General features: G+C 40.1%; 1 pseudogene; it reads left to right on the forward strand.

Moving 5' to 3' along the window:
- Positions 1 to 203: 203 nt before the first annotated feature.
- LOC134385741 (large ribosomal subunit protein eL21-like) lies at positions 204 to 13,057 on the forward strand (annotated as a pseudogene).
- Positions 13,058 to 21,234: the final 8,177 nt, after the last annotated feature.

Consider the following 21,234-nt stretch of genomic DNA (forward strand, 5'->3'; position numbering starts at 1 on the left):
TCCACACACGCTTCTGAGCTTAATCGCTGCTGATGCCACTTACTTCACCTGTGGACCTTAAAGATGCCTTCTTCTGCATCTGACTGGCTCCCCAGAGTCAACCCATTTTTGCTTTCCAATGGGACAGTCCTGAGGGGACTCAAGAACAATTAACTTGAACACAGTTGCCTCAAGGGTTCAAGAACTCTCCAACCATTTTCAGCATGAGCCTGGCTTCTGACCTACAGGTTTTCCCTGTCAAACGAAGTGGATGTGCTCTGTTCCAATACATTGATGACCTGTTGCTGGCCAGAAGGACCCACGAAGAATATATGAAAGGGACTGAATTCCTCAACCTACTTTGGGAAAAAGGATACAAGGTATCTAAGAAAAAGGCCCAAATATGCCACAAAAAAGTTAAATATTTGGGGTTCTGTATCTCCCAAGGACAATGTCAAGTGTGACCAGAGTGCAAACAGGCTGTCTGTTCCATCCCAACCCCTAACACCTGAAGACAGGTTCATGAGTTCCTGGGGGCAGCAGGTTTCTGCAGGATATGGATCCCTAACTTCACAGTGCTGGCAAAAGCCCTATACAAAGCAACATAAGGGGTGGAAAAAGAACCCCTGATCTGGGAAACAACTCAACAAAAGGCCTTCATGGACATAAAAAGGGTGCTTATGAGTGCCCCGGTACTGTGACTGCCTAACTTGGAAAAGCCCTTCTTTCTATACATCCACGAGAGACAGGGCATTGTGGTGGGAGTTCTGACTCAGCTTTTGGGGTCTTGGCACTGCCCAGTGGCATACCTTTCAAAACAGCTGGACACAGTGGCCCAAGACTGGCCACCCTGTCTCCAGGCAGTAGCAGTCATGGCATTTCTGGTTGCCAAAGCTGACAAGTTAACCCTGTACAAGAAACCACTGTATGGATGCCCCATGCTATCCTCACTTTGTTGGATTCTAAAGAACATTACTGGCTCACTAATGCCTGACTAACTAAATATCAAGGGATGTTATGTGTAAATCTTCACATACATCTGGAAGTAGTTAAGACTCTCAATCATGCTATGCTGTTGACACTCAGGACTAGAGCCCTGGATCATGATTGTATAGAAGTGCTCAAAGAAGTGTACTCCAGCTAACCAGACCTCAAAGATCAGCCTCTCTTGGACCCCAGTGTTGAATATGACACAGATGGGAGCAGCTCTGTCATTGATGGCCAATGCCAAGCAGGATATGCTGTGGTCACTCTTGACTCCACCATAGAAGCCAAGGCCTTGCCTACAGGGACTTTGGCCCAGAAAGCTGAGTTAATCACCTTGACCCGTGACTTACAGCTAGCCACTGGAATTAAAGTCAACATTTACACAGACTCCAAGTGTGCCTTTACTACCCTCCACACCCATGGAGCTTTATATAAGGAATGGGGCTTAATCACCTCAACAGGCAAAAACATAAAATACCAAAAGCAAGTCTAGAACTCCTGGAGGCAGTTTGGGCTCCAAAAAAAGTAGCAGTCATACAGTGTAGAGGCCACCAAAATGGAAATAGCTCCCAAGCCAAAGGAAACAACAAGGCAGACCAAGCAGCCAAGCTAGCCGCCACAGGCCTGTCTCCCACATCAGGAGACCAACAAAAACGAATAGCCCCCCTGCTTCCAATTTCTCTGCTCAACTGTACCCCAACTTACACTCCCCAGGAGATAATCTGGCTCAAGACAGAAAATGGAACACTTCTCTCGGAAGGATGGTGGAAACTCCCTGATGGATGGGTTGTTATCCCTAATACCCCGGCCCCAAAAGTAGTTAAACAGTTCCACAAAGATTCCCATTATGAACAGACAGCATCCAAAGCCACTTTGGGTTACCACTTCCATATTCCACAGCTTGACAGTCTTATCCAGACCATCTGCTAGCAATGTACTCTATGTGCATGCAACAAACCCATATCACACTCAAGTGCCCCTCCAGGAATCCAGGCCATGGGTGCAACTCCTTTCAAAAACCTTGAAGTGGATGTCACTGAAATGCCCCAGTCTCAAAAACATGAGTATCTTCTGGTCTTAGTGTGCACCTATTCTGTTTGGGTTGAGGCCTTTCCTACCTGGACCAAGAAGGCTCATGAGGTAGTCCAAATACTCTTGCAAGAAATCATCCCAAGGTTTGGACTGCCTTTGGTCATTGGATCTGACAATGGACCAGCATTTGTAACTGAAATTCTTCAACTGCTAGCCCAGAATTTAAAAATTACCTGGAAGCTGCATACTGCCTATCAACCCCAAAGTTCATGAATGGTTGAACACATGAACAGAACTATAAAAACTCACCTCAGAAAGCTTTGCCAAGAAACCCACCTGCACTGGAACAAAGTCCTCCCCACAGTTTTGTTCCAGATCCAATCTACCCCCACCAAGTGCATGGGCTTCTCTCCCTTTGAAATCCTGTATGGAAGGCCTCCCCCTCTCATCAAGGCTATTCAAGGTGATCTGACAGAGGTTGGACATATGGTCTTGCAACAGCAACTCCTAGCCTTAGGAAAAACCATGAGGGCCATTCACCAGTGGGTAAGAGAATGACTCCCAGTGAGTCTTAACCCCCTTGTACACCCCTACAAGCCAGGTACTTCTGTTTGGGTAAAAGAATGAACCTTTTACTGTCTTGTCTACACCTACTGCAGTCAAAGTAGCTGAGGTCACTCTGTAGATACATCACAGCAGACTCAAACCAGCCCTGACTACTTGGGACTGCATTCCTCACCCCACTTCACCCAGCAAGTTAATTCTCCAGAAAAGAGGACCAGAAACTGCCATGGAGACCCTGGATAACAACAGCCCTGCTCTAGCCACACCAAAGGCTGAATAATCCACACATGGCAGAAGCCCGAGGATCCCCAGACAAGAAATAAAAAACTAACTCATGTCCCAGTACAAAAGTGGTCAGGCTTGAACCCAAAAAGCCTCTTCGGAGGCTGGTTTAACATGTTTGCAGGGTCCAAAACCCTTATTATTATAGTTCTTGTCTTATTGCGCACATGTGTCATCCTCCCTTGCCTGCTGCCTCTGGTCATATGCACAGTCACATCCTCCCTGGAGGCCATAGTAGAAAAAAACCACAGCCAAAATGTTCTCACTATGGCAGAACCAGCCCCTAGACCAAGAGCCAGATAAAGGTGATGCTGTTTGACCAGGCCATCTAAGGCACTGATCATACATCAAAGGGGGATTTGAGGAACTTGTACTTACCTGGCTGTGCGCGCCCCACCCCACCCCGCCACTGCTGTGGCCATTGCTAATCGGGGACTTTCCACACCTGGGGAAAGAAAAGCATTTCTCCCCACCCCTATTTGCTAAACACTTCACACTTGCCCTAATAAGGAGACAATCACTATCTCCCCAAACCAGGAAATAGAACTTTATAAAAAAAAAACAGCCCCGCTGTGTTCAGGGCTCAGCCTTTACGACATGAGTCCTCTGAGCCACTGCCAGCATCAATAAACTCTGCTTCCTGCCTTAAGCCTCAGTGTTCTGCTTCTCTTTTCGAGTTTGCTGTTAACATGCTGCAACAACTCAACAGGAGTGTTCACTTGACACAGGGACTTATCTAAAGTGTGCTACAAGAATTGACCACCTCAGAGCAGTCCAGGGAAGGGAAAAAGTAGGAGGACTTATTTGCCCAGTTCCCTGTCATCTGCAGAGCCCTTTGATCAAGGTTCCCCAGAGCTGGCCATCCAGTCCCTCAGAAACCCACTCAGGAGGCTGTACCCCATGCCTTGAGTAGCACTGTATCCAAATATGGGAGTAAAGGGGCAATTTCCTGCAAGTGGACTCAGCATTTGGGTTGTGAATGCCAAACGAAAGCAAAGGCACCAGCAATGGTAGTGGCACCGGGGGGAAAGTTGGTTCTTTCAGAAAAAGGAGGTTCTTCTCAAGGAATCTGAGAAGGAGCATCAAGGGTTATGTCCAATATAAAGGTCTTGCTAGGATTGGAAGTACAGCAAATCCTCCAACAACATGGGTTTGAACTGCATGGGACCACTTATACATGGATTTTTTTCAATAAATATATTGGAAACTTTTTGACATATCTAACCAGTCAAGTAGTCTCCCTAGCAGTACACTATTAGTAGGTTATTAGTAGTAGTTAAATACTTAACTACTGTTTAAATAATGATGCAGTGCCCCCTATCCCCACCATGGGCTCTGGGCAGCTCAGGGAGACAAAAGTTATACGTGGATTTTCGACTATGCCAGATCAACTCCCCTAAACCCTGCATTGTTCAAGAGTCAACTATAGTTGAATATTTTACTACATCAAATTCCATTAACAACATTAATAATAAAAAATATTTCCCCACACCTGTAAACATTCAATAGACTACAAAGGACCTTGTTTTATTCATCTGCTTTACTACCATCTGACAAATATTCACATGCACATGAAATAAGCATGCTCAGATTACTGACTATATGGGTTGTACTTAATTCTTAGCACACAAAATATACTTCTACCTTCTACTCTGCCACTCAGGAAAGCACACTAGAATGAACATACAGGAAGATGATGGATGTTATTAAAGAAATTATCTTAAATCCCCTTTATTTTTTTAAGTAAGAAATTTTATAAACTTCAGTACTTTTACATTTTTAAAAAATTACTTTTGATTTGCCTCACAGCTGATCACTACACCTTGTATGCAGAAATGCTAATTAAAAACCACAGTGAGATACCACTTTGCACCCATTAGATCCATTAGAAAGAGATAGAAAAAGGAAAGAAGGAAGGAAGGGAAAATAAGTGTTGGAGAGGATATGGAGAAATTAGGACCCTTGTGCATTGCCAGTAGGAATGTAAAATGGTACAGCCACTGTGGAAAACAGTATGGTTTAAAAACTTAGAATTACCACATGATCCAGCAGTTCTTATGGGTATATACTCAAAAGAACTGAAAACAAGAACTTGAATAGATATTTGTACACCCATGTACACAGCAGCATTATTCACAGTAGCCAAAAGGTGGAAGCAGCCCACGCATCACTGATGAATAAATGGATGAACAAAATGTGGTATAGACATACAATGGAATGTTATTCAGCCCTGTAAAGGAAGTAGGGTGGCTGGTTAGCTCACTCGTGCAGATAACACCAAGGCCAAGGGTTGGGATATCCCTGCACCTGCCAGTTGCCCCTCCCCCCATGAAAAAAAAGAAAAGAAATTCTGATAAAGGAAATCCTCATAAATTCTGATACCTGGATGAACCTGAAAGACATAATAAGTATAATAAGCCAGTCACAAAAGGACAAATATTATATAAATCCACTTATATGAGTTACCTAGAGTAGTCGAATACATAAAAACAGAAAGCAGAACGGTGGTTTTCAAGAACTGGGAAAAGGAGAGAATGAGGAGTTGCTATTAATGGGTATGGAGTTTCAGTTAGGAAAGATGAACAAGTTCTGGAGATGGATGGTGGTGACGGTTGCATTAGAGTTACCACAAGGATTATAAAGATTAATAAAATACACACACACACACACACACACACACAAACACATAAGCACACGCATAGGCACACATATACACATGCACAAACACACACATGCAAAAACACAAGCATGTGCACACACACACTAGGCTGGAAAAAGTTAAAAATTCTTCTAAAAATCACACTATTGACCATGTTTCTCTTGTGGCGTGGGTGAACAGAGAACAGGATGACTTTCATCTCTTTTTGCAGCTCCCATAAATAGTTGAGGAATTACAGGTGATTTTTTTTTTTTTTTTGGTTTATTTTTCTTCTGGTATCTCTCAACTAAAAAAGACATTTTTAAGTTATTGATAATAATATGATAGCAAACCAAATTTTATTAATGGATGAAACAGGACTGAAACAGATTTTTCTAAAATTGTGATCCTACAAATCATCATCATGAGGCAGTATTTATTAGGAAAGGTGTCAAAGCAAAAAAAACTGGATAAAGAATCATGAATAATGAAAACCAGTCTCTCCCATTTAATTTTCCCTACATCTGTCTAGATGAAATTACACCTACTAAATATTGACTTTGCTTCTAAGGACCTGAAGGCATGTGACATATTCTAGTTGACATAGATCACTACATTTAACCTTTGGGTAAGGATGGAGCTGGCACGTCTTATTCAGTGACACAGAAGAAAGTGATGCATAAAGAGGTGAAGTGATGAATCTGGACTCAATTGTCACATAGTTATTGTCTTATAGATCCCTCTGCCACCTATGGATAGGTGGTGACTGAGTTTGTAGTGGCTGTTCTGCAGCCGGTTTGTACCCCTACCCAGAGAGAAGGGGTCCTTCACTTAGGACATTGTGAATCTGAATGGGAAAAAAATTCTCTTTTTCCCAAACCTCTAACTCAAGGTTCCTTCCATTATAATGTAGGACACAAACCACAGTAGTATTAGCAGCACCTATGAATTTAGCACTAATCGAAATCCCAGATATTTTCATATCATATCACACTTTTGTTGATTCCTTCCCATATCATTTATGAACATTACTACTTCAAAATCACAGCAGCTATTAGACCTACTATATTCTGATAACTGGATTTTAGTAAAATTGGTTTTCTATGCAATCTTATATATCTTGCTTTATGCATTCAAAAACATTCTTCTGACTTCCAAAGGGATCCATGCACAAAATAATAGAAGATCAAAAGCCTCTACACAGACTATCTCAAGCACTGGGACATCTGTAGGAGCCTCCAAAGACCTTTCTAAGATCTTCCCTAGGATAAGAAAAAACACCCTTGCTCCGGGTCTGCCCTGGTGGAAGACCATAAAACATCAGATCTATTGCTCAGGGTACATGTTTGCCCCATGTTATAACATAAACATGACAAATCAAGTGTCAAATCTCCATTTGGTGCTTTTCTCCTTCCAGGGGTCTCTAAAGAGAACCTTTAGTCTCACTGCTGTCAGGGAGCATCATACATTAGTGGGGTCACACACAAAGCAATTTCCATTTCTCCAACATAATCACAGACACTGCAGCAGTACAATAGTTCACAGTCAACATTCCAAGACATAATCAATAAAACTAGAAGCCATGTAAAAAGGTTTAAACCTATCAATGTTTTCTCTTTAATACTCCCTAGCTGAAGAGAAAATTATGGGTATTGCTTCTGCTACACAAATTAGCTATCACTTTTGGTGTTTTCCTATGGACATTAATGTCAAACAACTGGCTTTAAATTCCAGCTCTTCTACTATCTACTGTGAGTGACCTCAAGCAGATATCCTTCCTGAGTTTGAGATTTTTTTTAACTCTTTGAAGGTTGTTCATTCATTAGTTCATTCATGCACTTGTTAGTGAATAAGTATTTTTTGAGCATGTGCTATAAGTTGTCTCTACCAAAGTCCTTAACAGAGAATGAAGAAACAGAAGGAACTTAGGAAAACATAGTACCAGGGAAGGTAAACACACCCAAGACGAAAATCCACAAATGGTTCAGAAATAGTGGGTCAACTTTGTTATGTCTCAGAATTCAGCATAAGACAGATGGGGTTTCATAGCAGCACAGGGCATATAAAGAGGAAAAGGATTAAGGATCCAGTAGATAGGCCTCAAAACCAGGTTAGGACAGTCACCTGAAATACACCGAACCAGCACAGGAATGTGGGCTGGGCACAATGGAAACATCAGTTGTTGAAACAAAGCAAAGCTGTTGAAACACTGAGGAAGCTCAAGAGAAGACTGGGGAAGGGTCCTCAGCACAAGGGTGGAGAATAGCAGGTGTAAATCCAGGGTCAAAAGAGACTCAAGAGAGACATCACCACATTTGTCCCGGGGAAAGCAGAGCCTACATATCTGGCTTGGAAGCAGAGGTAGGGTCCTGGCTACTGGAGGAGGCTGAGCAAGAACAAGACAAGTAAACAGGCAGCAGAGCTGCCATCAGAGCAGGGAGCTGGTGCACACAGAGATGGAGGAGACGAAGCACAGGGAGCAGTTCTAAAGGAGTTTTCTTTAATGCTGCCCAGTAGTCACTGAGGCATGAAACCAGGCTGCCCCCAAGTGTACCCAAATCCCAGGCTTAGGAAAAGGACGAGTGCTAAGTAGAGAGTGAGGGACCTGAGACCGCACATGTCTTGCCTCCGTGAGGACTGGCTTGGAACCTGGGTCGGGGAGGAGGCTTCAGTGGTAACAGCAGCCAGGCATGATGGGAGGGGTCTGAGCTAACCAACGGTTCAACTTTAAAATTTAGCCAAGAGAAGATGGGGGAACCTCATCACTGTTTAGTCCACTTACTCCCCAATCAAGGTCCTTCCTACCTTGGAAATATCCAAGCACCTAAAGTTTTATTGGGTCAAGATTTGCCAAGAAAATGCATTTCCCTGATTACAGAGTGAAAGCTTTCAAAGAAGCTCTATGTTAGCAACCAGTAAATGTTGCCCATGAAAACACTGTGAAAATATCAACATATCAGAGGTAAATCCATTTCAAAGAGCTGTTTTTCCTACTCAAAATTAGCACAAAAAATCATGGGAAATAAAATAATTTGTTATACCTAGGCTTAAACAACTTGGGTGAAACATTTGCGAACCTGAATCACAACTTAGCACCTAAGAAATTCAGTCTGCAACCCTCTCCAAGGCCAATGAATGTCCCCTGCTATGATAAACCAATCTTATTTATCATGTTAAACAATTTCTTAATGGTTTTATTGTAATCTTTGTACATGACAGGCCCAAGTCAAAGATGTCTTTTAAAGTTGGGCAGACATTATTTTCAAAGAAAGAAACATGTTTAAGTTACAAAAATATGCTTTGCTTTATCATAGGGAAACCACAAAACTTAAAATGGTATGTCACTGTTTTATGAAAGGAGTGGAAGGTAGTATGCAGAAATGAACATATTTATATAAGATTTCTGAGATTATGGTAATTTAATTTTTTTCTATTTTTTCTTTAATGCTGTCATATCATCTTTCCAAGAATATATTTCAACACCCTCCTTTCCTTGACTTAGTCTGAATTAGAAAATTGATCTGGTCTAGCCTTTGATTAACTATACCATGTGTTACTGATAACATAACTTAAATTCAAGTGTTACCTGGCAACCTCTGCTGCTCTTTTGGGCTCACTTTTACAACTTGTCTACCTCAAAGGAATTCCTCTGACTTTGTTGCCTACAGTCTCCCTCAAAGCATTTTAAAATAAAAATGCTTCACAAGTTTTTAGAGCAAAAGATCCTGGAAGTTTTAGAACATCTCACCCTCCCTCCTTGGAACAATTGTACTAGAAGTCACTCAAAGAGCTCTGAGGGATCCTTCTGGGACTGTAGAGGGCAGCTTCATCTGACCATCCCACCTGAGAAGCTAAGGCAGTGACTATTATTTTCCTTTAAAAGCATAATTTACCTTATGTGCAAGGAAATAGGAACTTCTGCTTGGTCAGTGCAGCAGTCCCCAGATCTTCCTCCTTCCAACATCAAGTTTGGGCTGCAGGTCAAAGATGTAAAAAGTAAAAAGGTTAAATTCTAGAATGGCATATAAAAATTTGTTTGTTCTTTTGTAAATAAAAATCTTCCCAGTCAAGAACAATTGAATAGGAGCTAATTTGGGCAGTATCTGTACTTGTAATTGGCAAATAATAAAATGACCACAGGAAAGGTTGCTTTCCAATTTTTAATATATAATCAAGGATATTAGACAATCATAACTGTTATAGGTTGAATTGTGTCCCTACAAAAGATATGTTGAAGTCCTAACTTCTGATACTTGTAAAAGTGACCTTATTTGAAAATAGGGTCTTTGCAGATATAATTAAGATGAGGTTGTTAGCATGGGCCCTAACCCAATGTGACCAGTGTCCTTATAAGAAGAGAAAAATGCCATGAAGACATGAGACACACAGGGAACTTTGCCTGTGACAACAGAGGCAGAGAATGAAGTGCTGTCGCTGCAAACCAAGGAACAGGAAGGACTTATCTGCAAGCCGCCAGCAGCTAGGAAGAGGCAAGTGAGGATTTCCCTGCGGGCTTCAGAGGGAGCACGATGCTGTTGGCACCTTGATTTCAGACTTCTGGACTCTAGAATTATGACACGATAAATTTCTGTTGGTTTGAGCCACCCCGTTGTGGAACTTTGTTACAGCAGTCCTAGGAAGCTAATACAACGTTTCTACTTCCTGCCAGTCATTTTCACATCTTTGTGAGATTCTTGGTGGGCTTTTCCTTGAAAGTACCTTGCTCATTCAACTACTGTAACTGGAGTGATAAAGAAACAGCCTCACACAATACATGCAATGAATAGGTTTAGTATTGGATATGTATAAAAAATGGTCCCTCTTGCTGGGATTGCCAGATAAAACATAGAATGCCTTATTAAATTTGAGTATCAGATAAACAGCAAATAAGTGTATAGTACAAGTATGTCCCAAATAATTTGTACATTTAAAAATTATTCATTGTTTATTTGAAATTCAACTTTTACTGGATGTCCCACATTTTTATTTGTTGAATCTGGCAGCCCTACATCCTACTTCATAGATGCAAGTCCTGCTTCTAAAATTGTCAATTATTCACCAATTGTTTCTAGTCCTTGAACCAACAGGACAAGCTACCGCATTTTGAACACTACACAGCTGGCTTTTCCTCTTCAGTTTCAAGCACCTCCACTTTAATTTGTGGACACTGTTAACAATTACAGATGGATGATGATTGCTCTAGCAAGTTTGCTTTGGGTAAGCACCATGACATCCATATAGCTTTTATAAAATGCTACACAATCGATAAAAAGAAATTAGAACCATCAATTCTAGGTGTAAAGATGCAATCAGCTTTCAGGGGCATTTCTAATTCCTTATTTCAGTGCTGTGGCCAGCATAAGAATATAGGAGGAGCACAAAAGGATTGTTTTTCCTTTTCACCATCACTAAATTATTTTTTACAAAAATGTAACATATCCATTTATAGATAATGCTGCTATTAGGAGACTTTGTAATCTGCTATTTCAATCTTATTTCTTATTCTCCCCAGACCACTGCTCCTTCATCTGTAAAATGAAGGAGGTAGAAGACACACAATTCCAGAGCCCTCATCGGGATTCCGGAGTTAGCCTCAGGCTTAGTCAGCCTCTCCCTCTGTCTACTCCCTTTTGTCTCATCCCCCCAATGACCCACCTCGCAGCAAAATTCCTGTTCCCTAAAGTCAGAGAAGGGCCTTTCCAAGCATAACAGAAATCACAGAAGAAACTATTATTAAATTTGACTGCATACATCAAAAGACTCCATGAATAAAATTAAAAGGCAAATGACAAACTGAAAAAAATCTGCATTTTACAATATAGAAAAATTTTAACATGCCAAAAAAAATTTGGACAAAGGACAGAACAACTTACATATTACACACACATGCACACACACATATATAAAGAGAGATAGATAACAAACATAGGAAAATGTTTCAAGCATTTGTAATTAAAGAAATACGAATTAAAGAAAGCAAGCAACATTTGTCTTTCAAATGGACAAAATTCTTTTATGAAAACAGCCCAGTATTAGAAAAGCACACTCTCATACACTGCTGGTGACTTTGTAAGGTCATACAATTATTTTAGAAACAAATTTAATAGTTCATATCAAATGTCTCGAAATCTACAAACGTTTTGATTCGGCAATTACATTTCCAAGAATTGTGTTCAAAGATTTGGCTTAACACCTCATTCATATATCATTGATAACAGCAATAATTCGAAAACAACCAGAATTTAGGTTTGATGCAATTATGATACAACCATACAGTGGAATACTATGTCTTATTAAAAAGTATGTGGTAGGGCCAGCCCATGGCTCACTTGGGAGAGTGCAGTGCTGATAACACCAAGGTCAAGGGTTTGGATCCCTATATAGGGATGGCCGGTCAGCTCACTTGGGAGAGCGTGGTGCTGACAACACCAAGCCAAGGGTTAAGATCCCCTTACCGGTCATCTTTAAAAAATAAATAAAAATTTAAAAAATAAAATAAAAAGTATGTGGTAGAAGAGAATTTACTAATATGAAATATGTTCATAGTATGTTAGAAGCATTTTAAAGCAGCTTACCATCAGTGTGATCCCATTGTTCTAAAAGAAAGTACGTGTACATAAAATATAACCCGAGATAAAAGACTAGAAGGATATACAAAAGAGAAATAAACAATACTTATTTCTGGGCAGTGGGATTATGAGTTTTTCCTCCCACTACTTTCAAGTTTTATGCAATGAGCATGTACTACTTTTCATGTTAAGGAAAAAAATAACAAATATCATTTTTTAAATTTATTTATCCTGTTTTAAAACCTGCCCTTTGCTGGGTTACAGTTGGTTAATCTAATAAACCCAGCCTATTAATTTACTGGTTTGTGAAATAATGTTTTAACCTAATAAACGAGTTTGGAATGCTTAGTTACGAAAAGCAGAAATTCCAGTTTGGACTAGATTAAGCCAAAAGAAGAATTATAAAAAGTAGGGTCACATAAGAATATGGAAGATCCTACAATAAATAATGGACTGGGGTCAGTCTCCAAAAGAACAAAGAATAGCCTATTGGCTGGAACTATCGTCTTCCACTAATTTGCCAAATAACGAACACAAAGGGAAAGAGGAGAGGCACCCCATACACGTTCTCTAGGCCTTTTAGAAAACATGGAGTTGTTCCTTTGGCCACATACATGCTAATCTACAAGAAAGGTGATACTGTAGACATCAAGGGAATGGGTACTATTCAAAACGGAATGTCCCACCAGTGTTAACCATGGCCAAACTGGAAGAGTCTACAATGTGACCTGGCACTCCATTAGCATAGTTATAAACAAACAAACAAAAGGCAAGATTCTTGCCAAGAGAATTAATGGGCGTATTGAGCATATTAAGCACTCTAGGAGTCAGGACATCTTCCTGAAATGCGTGAAGACAAATGATCAGAAGAAGAAGGAAACCAGAGAAAGGAAACTGGTTTCAGCTGACGTGCCAGCCTGTCCCACCCAGAGAAGCTCACATTGTGAGAACCAACAGCAAGGAGCCTGAGCTGCAGGAAACTACTCCCCGTGAATTCACGGCATAGTAGGTGTTTAAAAAAAAAAAAGCAAGACCTCTGTGCTGTAAAACTGTCCCTCTTAAATGAGTGCAAGTGTGGTGTCCCCTCCCCCAAAGAAATATTGAAAGAAAAAAAAAAAGGAAAGAAAGAAAGAAAAGAAAGAATTTCCAAAAAAGAGCAGGCTTGCTAGGAAAAATATAATAGACATCCACCACACCAGTTCAAGCACAGATGTCTTTTGCAGACTATTGATTAAGTTCTCTGGTGAACTTCCAGTCTGTCTTAGACTGGGTTCCCAAACAGACACTGAGGGGAGAATTGTGTGCAGGAAGATACTGGGAAGTGCTCTCGGGAGACACTTCACCTGTAAGGAAGGAATAAGGCAGGATGAAACAGAGAAGCTGACTGCCATGTACTCACAACTGAGCTTTGGAGTTAGGATGGTCCCGCAGAGATGCTCCAAATTGAGGCAAAGGGATAACTCTTTGTACACCCACAGCAGCCAAGAGGAGGCGTAACCTTGGGCAAGGCAGTTTCCTATGACCAAGGTTAAATCACAGTGAAGGACACAGCTGTGAGCCATGGCAGCTCATACTCTCAGCAGTTGGGGGATGGGTGCACCAGCCCTGAAGAGGGGCTCAGGGTGGGGCACCATAGTATGTCAATATTATACAGCAGAGCTAAAGCCCACCCCCACCTCCTTCCCAAAAGCATAATTATCATAAATTTAAGATATTTCAAAGGTATAGCTACAATCAAAAATAAAAAAAGCTTATCTGTGACCCAGAAAAAGAAAATTTAGTGGCAAGTAAGGGTTGAAGACTTAGACCCACTGGGCCCTGGGATCCAAAACAGGCAATGCCGGCTACAGCCATGGTGCTTGGGAGGAGTATGTGTGGAACCCAGGGGACAGTAGCTCCTAGTACTACTGCCATGTCCACTGGTAAAGAATTAATAGAAGACTTAGCCACTCAATACATTCAGGACAACTCAAGACTCACACCCTACAGGAATGGAAGTTTGGGTCACCCACAAGGTAAAAAATCACAACCTGCTGAGGTGCTGGGTAAAGGCAAAGGAAACATGGAATGGGGGAGTGGAAAAAAGAAGGTATAAATACCCATTCTAGTCTTACAGACAGTTCATAAATGAGGGCTATAGTAGCTACACATATTTTCCTTACCTTTTTATCTATACACTTTTCCCACCTTTTTTTCTATTTTAGATAAGATATGCTGATATGATTAACTTTATGATGTAGTCTTTAGGTTAATCAAGTTAAGATTCTGACTGAATTAAAATACATATGATCATCACTCGGAACCAAAAATGAGAGTGCATCCTGAACTGAGGACGTTGATGAATACCGTTTGCAAGCTTAGTCTAAAGGGAGGAGGAGGCAGGACAAAAACATCCCACAGAGGTGGATACACGGATAGCATGCTAGGTTTCCTTTTTCTGGAGAGAAAGTGTGTTTCCATCAGACTGAAAGTGAGCTGTGTCACCTTGGGCAGGAACATGTTATTGTTGTTGGAAATTTAAATATGGATAGAAGTGCGCAAATAAATAAATGCTAATTGCCTAACATTCTATCAAATGGATAACCCACGAAACTGTACAATATCATCCCCATATTTTTAGGTTGTCATTTATTTCCAGTTCTTGCCATTACAGATTATGTAGTGATAAATAACACTTTCATGTTTTCTCATTTTTTAATAGATTCATAGACTTGGGATCTGAAGACTTGTTTTTAATCTTCTCAGCCTTCCATGGGTGAGAAGAACCCAGCATGTTCTTTCTGGCAGAGTGAACAAAAAAAGCCCTGGGGTCAGGAAGCAAGTGATGGTGGCACTAGCACCCCAGTGCCTCAGTCTCAAAGCCTGTGCATTGGAGACTTCCCTGGCTCTCCATACTAAAATCTTCATACCCAAAAAAGGGAGGAGAGAAGGACGGAGCTCCTTCCCACAGGGGCTTCTACTCTTAGTTACTCATTCAAAAACTTTATGGGAAACTACTGAACATTGTGCTAACAGTGTTTCTTTTACCACAAAATAAAATTTTAGCTTTCTTCTAGAAAGTATGCAGGATTTTATGGCATACTTACCATGTATATCAGACCTCATTCCATCTTTCTTTCCTATCCTTTTTTCTTTTGCCTCATTTTTCACTTATTTCAAATTTAAATAATCATAATAATCATACTGCATAATCAAAATAATCATACTGCATTGTAGGGTGCTTTAAGTGCTTTCTGAGGCAAAGAGAAGAAAAGGTAAATTAAGAGTGTATCTGAATACTTATGACTGCAATTAACAGAACACCCAACTTAGAATAATTATAACAATAAAGACATCTATATATTTCAAATTAAGTCTGAAGGCATGTAGGTCAAGAATTGGTCCAGCCACTCAGTGATGTCATCCAGGACCCAGGCTCTTTCTGTCTTTTTGCTCTGATCAGCTCAGCACACTGGGTTTTCATCCCCTGGCTAGTTGTCTCATGGTGGTAAGATCCCTGCAACAACTCTAAATATCATGTCCTCACACCACAGTGCGTAAAACTGGCCTCCTCAGACAAATCTCTCTAACAGGGAGAAAAACCTTCCCCAAAAGCAGTCTAGCAGACTTCTCTTTACATCTCATTGGCCAAAACTGAGTCATACAAATAGCATTAGCAGTAAATGTGCTAAGAAAATGAGAATCTGGCATTTTTACCTTCATTTAAAAGAGGGAAGGAAAGAAATGGTATAAAATGTATACTGAGTAGGCAACCAAGTGTAGGCTATAGGTACACCATAGATGGATGGGACTGGGATGGTAGAGGGGTGGGTACTTACAAACGTATATTCCTGCATAAAATCTTTTTTTAAAACTCTAAGGCCCAAATTTCTGCCTTTGAGGTTTCTATGAACCAACCATGTATCTATCACGTGGCTCTCAACATTCATACACGTTCTGTCTCTTCTCCCACTCCCCTTCCTCTCACACACAGGAAGCCTCCAGCAAACTCCCTGCAATATATTTCCTAATTTTTCTTTTGAACATTGTCAGTGATGCAATACCTAATTGTTCTTTGCTTGGAATTGTTGACATTAACCAGAAGTATTTACAAACTTTCATTCCTAGTTGATACACCCTTTTGCTAAACTTGTGTAGAAGTCTAATGAATGAATAGTTGCTATATGTAATTCAGTAAGAAAAAATTCTAATAGGAACCTTATATTCAAATATAACTATAAAATATCTATTTATTAATATATAATACTCCACCATCTACTAACCACTCTCATATTCATTATCTTATTTAATCCTCACAATGACTCTGTAATGTTAGTACCATTATTAGCATTTTATAGATGAAGAAACAACTGCTCATTAAAATAAAATGACTTTGGTCAGTCACAGATAATATGTGACAGACCAGGACTTCAATGTCTCCAAGAGACATTATACCAATTACTTTTATGTTCTACATAAGTAGGAAAGAATCCAGAGGTTTCTCATATTTTATATATGCCTGCATTTTTAAGAATTACAAGAATTTAGGCATGTTACTTAACCTCTGTGTGGTCCTTACTATTTTGTTTTGTAAAATTAGGGGTGTAAATAGGTTAAAGGGACCCAGCTACCAGCATAGCAACCAGAAGACAAGGAGGATCTAGTAAGTCTCTGAGCCTTACGTGTTTAATATCTGAATAATTACCACTGCCACAATTCCTTTTCTTCCAACCCTTAACCCCAATAAGGCTTTCTCATTCATACATTCATTCAGAAAATATTTATGAAGCACCTGCCATGGGCCACATATTTTCAGGGGAAAAGATAAAGCAACAGGAATGCAGTACTTCCCTAATGTCTAAGTCTTCACTGTCAATAACTTTACCCCTGCCCAGATTATCAAAATTTTATGGGTAGATTAAAACTGATCAATTTAAGAGGTTTCTTTGTGTTCTAAAAGACTGAATTTATGACTTCAGATGTGAGGAGTCAACTTAAGAGAGTGATTATAGGAAAGAGAGACCTGTAGGGAAAGAAATAAGACCAAAACCAGAAGTAACAGCTCAGTTTTTTCCCATTAATATTTGATCATATAACAGACGTTTGAATGGAGTCCAGACAGAGCCAGCACTTTCATAGACCCAAGCGTGGTCTCACTCTGTCAGCCACATCTCTCACTAGCCCATTGTGCCTTGCTTGCTAGATTAATTCCAGAGCTTGATGGTCTGATCACAGTTTAGATTACAGGACCCACCTCGGATCCTAGGTGCAGCCCTGCACGGTGCCTTTGAAATCCCAGATTTCCCAATGGCAAAGATGGGTGGTGATGGATGTTTATGATTCCAGAGGGCCACTGTGAAGATTAATGACTTATGTTTTGCTAAGTGTTTTTAAATCCCCGGATGAGAATTGCTCATATAGCTGGCTGCTGCATGATTAGCATTTTCTTGCTTCAAATTGGTTACTCGCGCCATATTTCAAGACCCCAAAAAAAGTCCCAAATTAAAGGCAATGCCCAGGAGTCCACTGATGGCTTTCTGATTGCACTTCTCCGGAGGCTGATGAGCTGACAGAGATAGAACACTCCTATTCAGCACCACCTTTTCAGAGACACATTGCCTCTCTACTTTCAGATGTGGGATCAAGAGCATAAAAGTCACATTTGAACTAACATCTGATGTCTCCCATGAGGCCATGCTGCACACTGCCACCACACTGTTGTGTTTTTGGAACATTTCCAGGCTAATAGCAAAATGATTTCTCATGGGACCATCAGAGGGGGAAAGACTGAGTGGAGATCTATCTTGCTATTTAGAAAAATAATTAGCAAATAAGTTTGAGTGATAATCACAGAAAATCTAAACTAGTTTAATATGTGTGGCTTTTAATCTTCTGTAAATTGATTAGAAACTATATGTATAATCTGATTATCCTCAGAAAAACTGGAGCAAAGCCCAGTTTTGGAATTCTATTTGTTTTGTTTTGGTTTGGTTTGGTTTTGGTGGCTGGCTGGTAATAGGAACTGAACCCATGACCTTGGGGGTTACAAGGCTGTGCTCTAACTAAATGAGCTAACCAGCCAGACCTCCAGTTTTGGAATTCTATATTGTTGTCTACTTTAAGACTGATTTTAGTTTTGATTGGTTGGCAATTTGAGCTACTTATCCTTTAAAAAGATAAAAATAAATTACATTGATCCAATAAGGAGAAATAAAATTACTGTATTGCTTTTCCCCTGTGAAGCATTTTTCCTGGCCTTTCAAGTTTTTTTAAAGAACATCAAAAGCATCAAATTGCACAAGACATTATAATTTATAATTATGTGACCTATGCACAACTCTAAAAGGTTTCCACAGTACCACTAGAACAGATTTGAAAGCCAGCCTTGAAGTGGTTACAAGTGCAATAAAAATCTGCATTTGAAAAGTTCTAATGGTTTCTGGAATCAGTTTTCACAAAAATAGACAGAGTAAACCCTTGCCCTACAGATAAATTAGATTTTGAATGAATAACTAGTAATAATGCATGAAGTACTTGCATGAATATTATCAAACATTATTGATTATATGTACCAAATGTAGAAGTAAATTAGGAAAAATGGTGACTTCATCGAGGCTTATCTTGAATTTTCAATTTTCTTCATATTTGGTTAAAGCCTAAGTGGCTTGAGGAATAACAATAAGTTCTATAGCCTTTGCCTTCCAGGTTATTCTCAGAGCTCCTCCCTGAGTCTGTACTGAGAAAGAAAAGACAAACTCATGAAGGCCAGCCTTTGGCAACATCTCCCTATCTTTTTGAATAAATTTCACAAGTGACTAGAAGTAATTAAGTAATTCAAAAAATATCCTTCTTTGGTCATCTGAAAAGGAACCAGGGATTTTCTGCCACTTAGTGATATTCACCAATCACTGTTTAGGTGCCCACATTCACCAAGACTCAGAAGCTCAAGGTGTGAGACAAAGCAAAGCCTGCTGCAATCTCTCTTTTGCTTCCTTCTCCCACTTAGGGCACTGGTCTAAGTGCTTAGGTGCCACGGGAATGACAGCAGGGCCAGATTAATCCAGGAGGCAGGTAGACAGTGTTAACTAAGAATGTGACCATTAGGAGCCCAGTGGGCAGGGCCTTGATACCTAAAAACCAAATTGCTGGTAGCCTAGAAGCCCTGAAAAATAGCCAAGTAATCAATAATAATAATTATCACTTTGTCTTGAGTGTCTACTATATGACAGGCACCTTGCAAACACTATTATTAATATTCACAAAAACTCCGCAAGATCAAAGTGATGTCCCTATTTTACAAATGAGAAAACTGACAGCCAAGAAATGAAGTCATTTTCCCCAGTACACGGAGTTAGTGCACTGCAGAAAAAGCATAATTCTATTACTGAACCAGAAGGGAGGTTCATTGTCTGCTGCACAAATGACTAAAAAGTCTCACGCTGAAGTCTGCAGTGATAAAGAACAGTGTTTATATCTGAATGGCCAGTCAAGGAGATCAAGGCAGCTAAAGGAGCTTGAAGACCCAAACTCATAGATATCTTAAAATCAAAAGCATCTATGGAGCAAAATCATGAGTGGGGGGGTCCCAGGAGCCATATAGGAACCTGATTGATTCACAGTGAAGTCAGCACAACTATTTCTGACATCCTGACTAAGGTCCTCCTTGGCTCCTTTGAGTCTGGAGGTGTACAGACTTCAAAGCAGGTTTAGTTTGACGATGCACTGGGAAACAACTGGAGATTGGAGTCACAGATATTGTCTTAAGCCATTTTTTCAAGGAACAAACATCTTAGCCTAAGGAAGTATGCTTAACTAACTCTTTTCTAATCTTATGGTTAAGCAACTTTTATTGTTACTCCTAGGAATTCAGCCGATCCTGTTTGGTCAGGCAGATTTTTTTTAGTTGTTCCCTGTCCCCCAGCCAAGGCCTGCTCTGGCTGGGGTTATAGGGATAAGTAGGGGAATATCAGGGTCTGTTCCAGTTCAATTCAAACACAGGCCAGTCTGACATCCAAGTCCATGTACCAGACTTCCTCACAAACCCAGTTAACCTGAAGTGTGGGACTGCAAATGCATCTGTATGCATCTCTGTGTACTTCCAATATACTATACTTAGGTCTGTGTTATGTGTACAGTCTTTAGAAACAAAGTGCAAAAATCTTATAAAATAGTGGCTATATTTTACACAGTATATATGAAGACCTATGATCTGGGAAATTATTTTTGTGTCACCTTCCAGACATAATATTCAGTCTGCAGGATATAATGTGGATTAGAGCATACTGGAAATTTTGCATTTCAACAGTTCATAGCAACCACAAGAAGGAAACTTCTAAATCATTCCAGAAAATAAAGAATATGCTTGAATAACTAAGAGACAGAGTTGTCACTTGTAAGATACTTTCACAATGAGGGGGCAGGCAAGTGAATTCAATAACAAATACTAAATAGCATATGAGTAAGTAAAAGTGCATCTGTATCAGTTAGATGCTTTCAACTGCACTTACCATAAGAGCCAATTAAATATAGCCAATTAACATAAAAGCCAATTAAACTAAGGTGTTGCATATCCAATTTTGGCAGCATGGATGACTGAGTACTATGACTAATCCTCCCACCATAAACAAAAGAAATGCTCAATAAAATATTTTTGGTCTTTTAAATGAAAGACTGAGTGTTCTAGTTAGTAATAAATACTCAGAGAGAAAACACTGGGTGCAAATGGCACTGAGAGAGGAAGCAGCACAGAGGCTGCTTTTCTCCTTGAGGGATTCACTGAACTGAGTGAACTTAAGCCAAGAGGTTTTCAAGGCATCAAGGGCCATAAGGGATAGGAATCAAAGCCATTCCGAGAGGTGAGGAACACAGATGTCCCCACTTAAAGCAGAAACTGTCCCCTCCCCAAAAAACTACATGCTCAGAATTCATGTGGAAAAGAAAAACAAAAAAACAGACCTCTAAAAGGAAAATGGCCCATTTCAGTCCTGGTGCTAAGTGAGAGAGGAAAATGTCAACCCTGAGAATTCTGTATTCACCAGTTAACCCTCGCAGCAGCCTAAATTTCTACTTGAGTGGTCTAAAAATTCACCCTCACCCAGAACTTAAAATAGACCCAGGCTGGTGGTACCTGCAGCTACCTGATAGAAAGGCAAATCCTCCCTGAAGTAGCCTGCCTTCAACCCGAGCTACCAGGAATGATCACAG

This window comes from Cynocephalus volans, chromosome 9 (assembly GCF_027409185.1).
Source record: "Cynocephalus volans isolate mCynVol1 chromosome 9, mCynVol1.pri, whole genome shotgun sequence".
Classification (NCBI taxonomy): domain Eukaryota; kingdom Metazoa; phylum Chordata; class Mammalia; order Dermoptera; family Cynocephalidae; genus Cynocephalus; species Cynocephalus volans.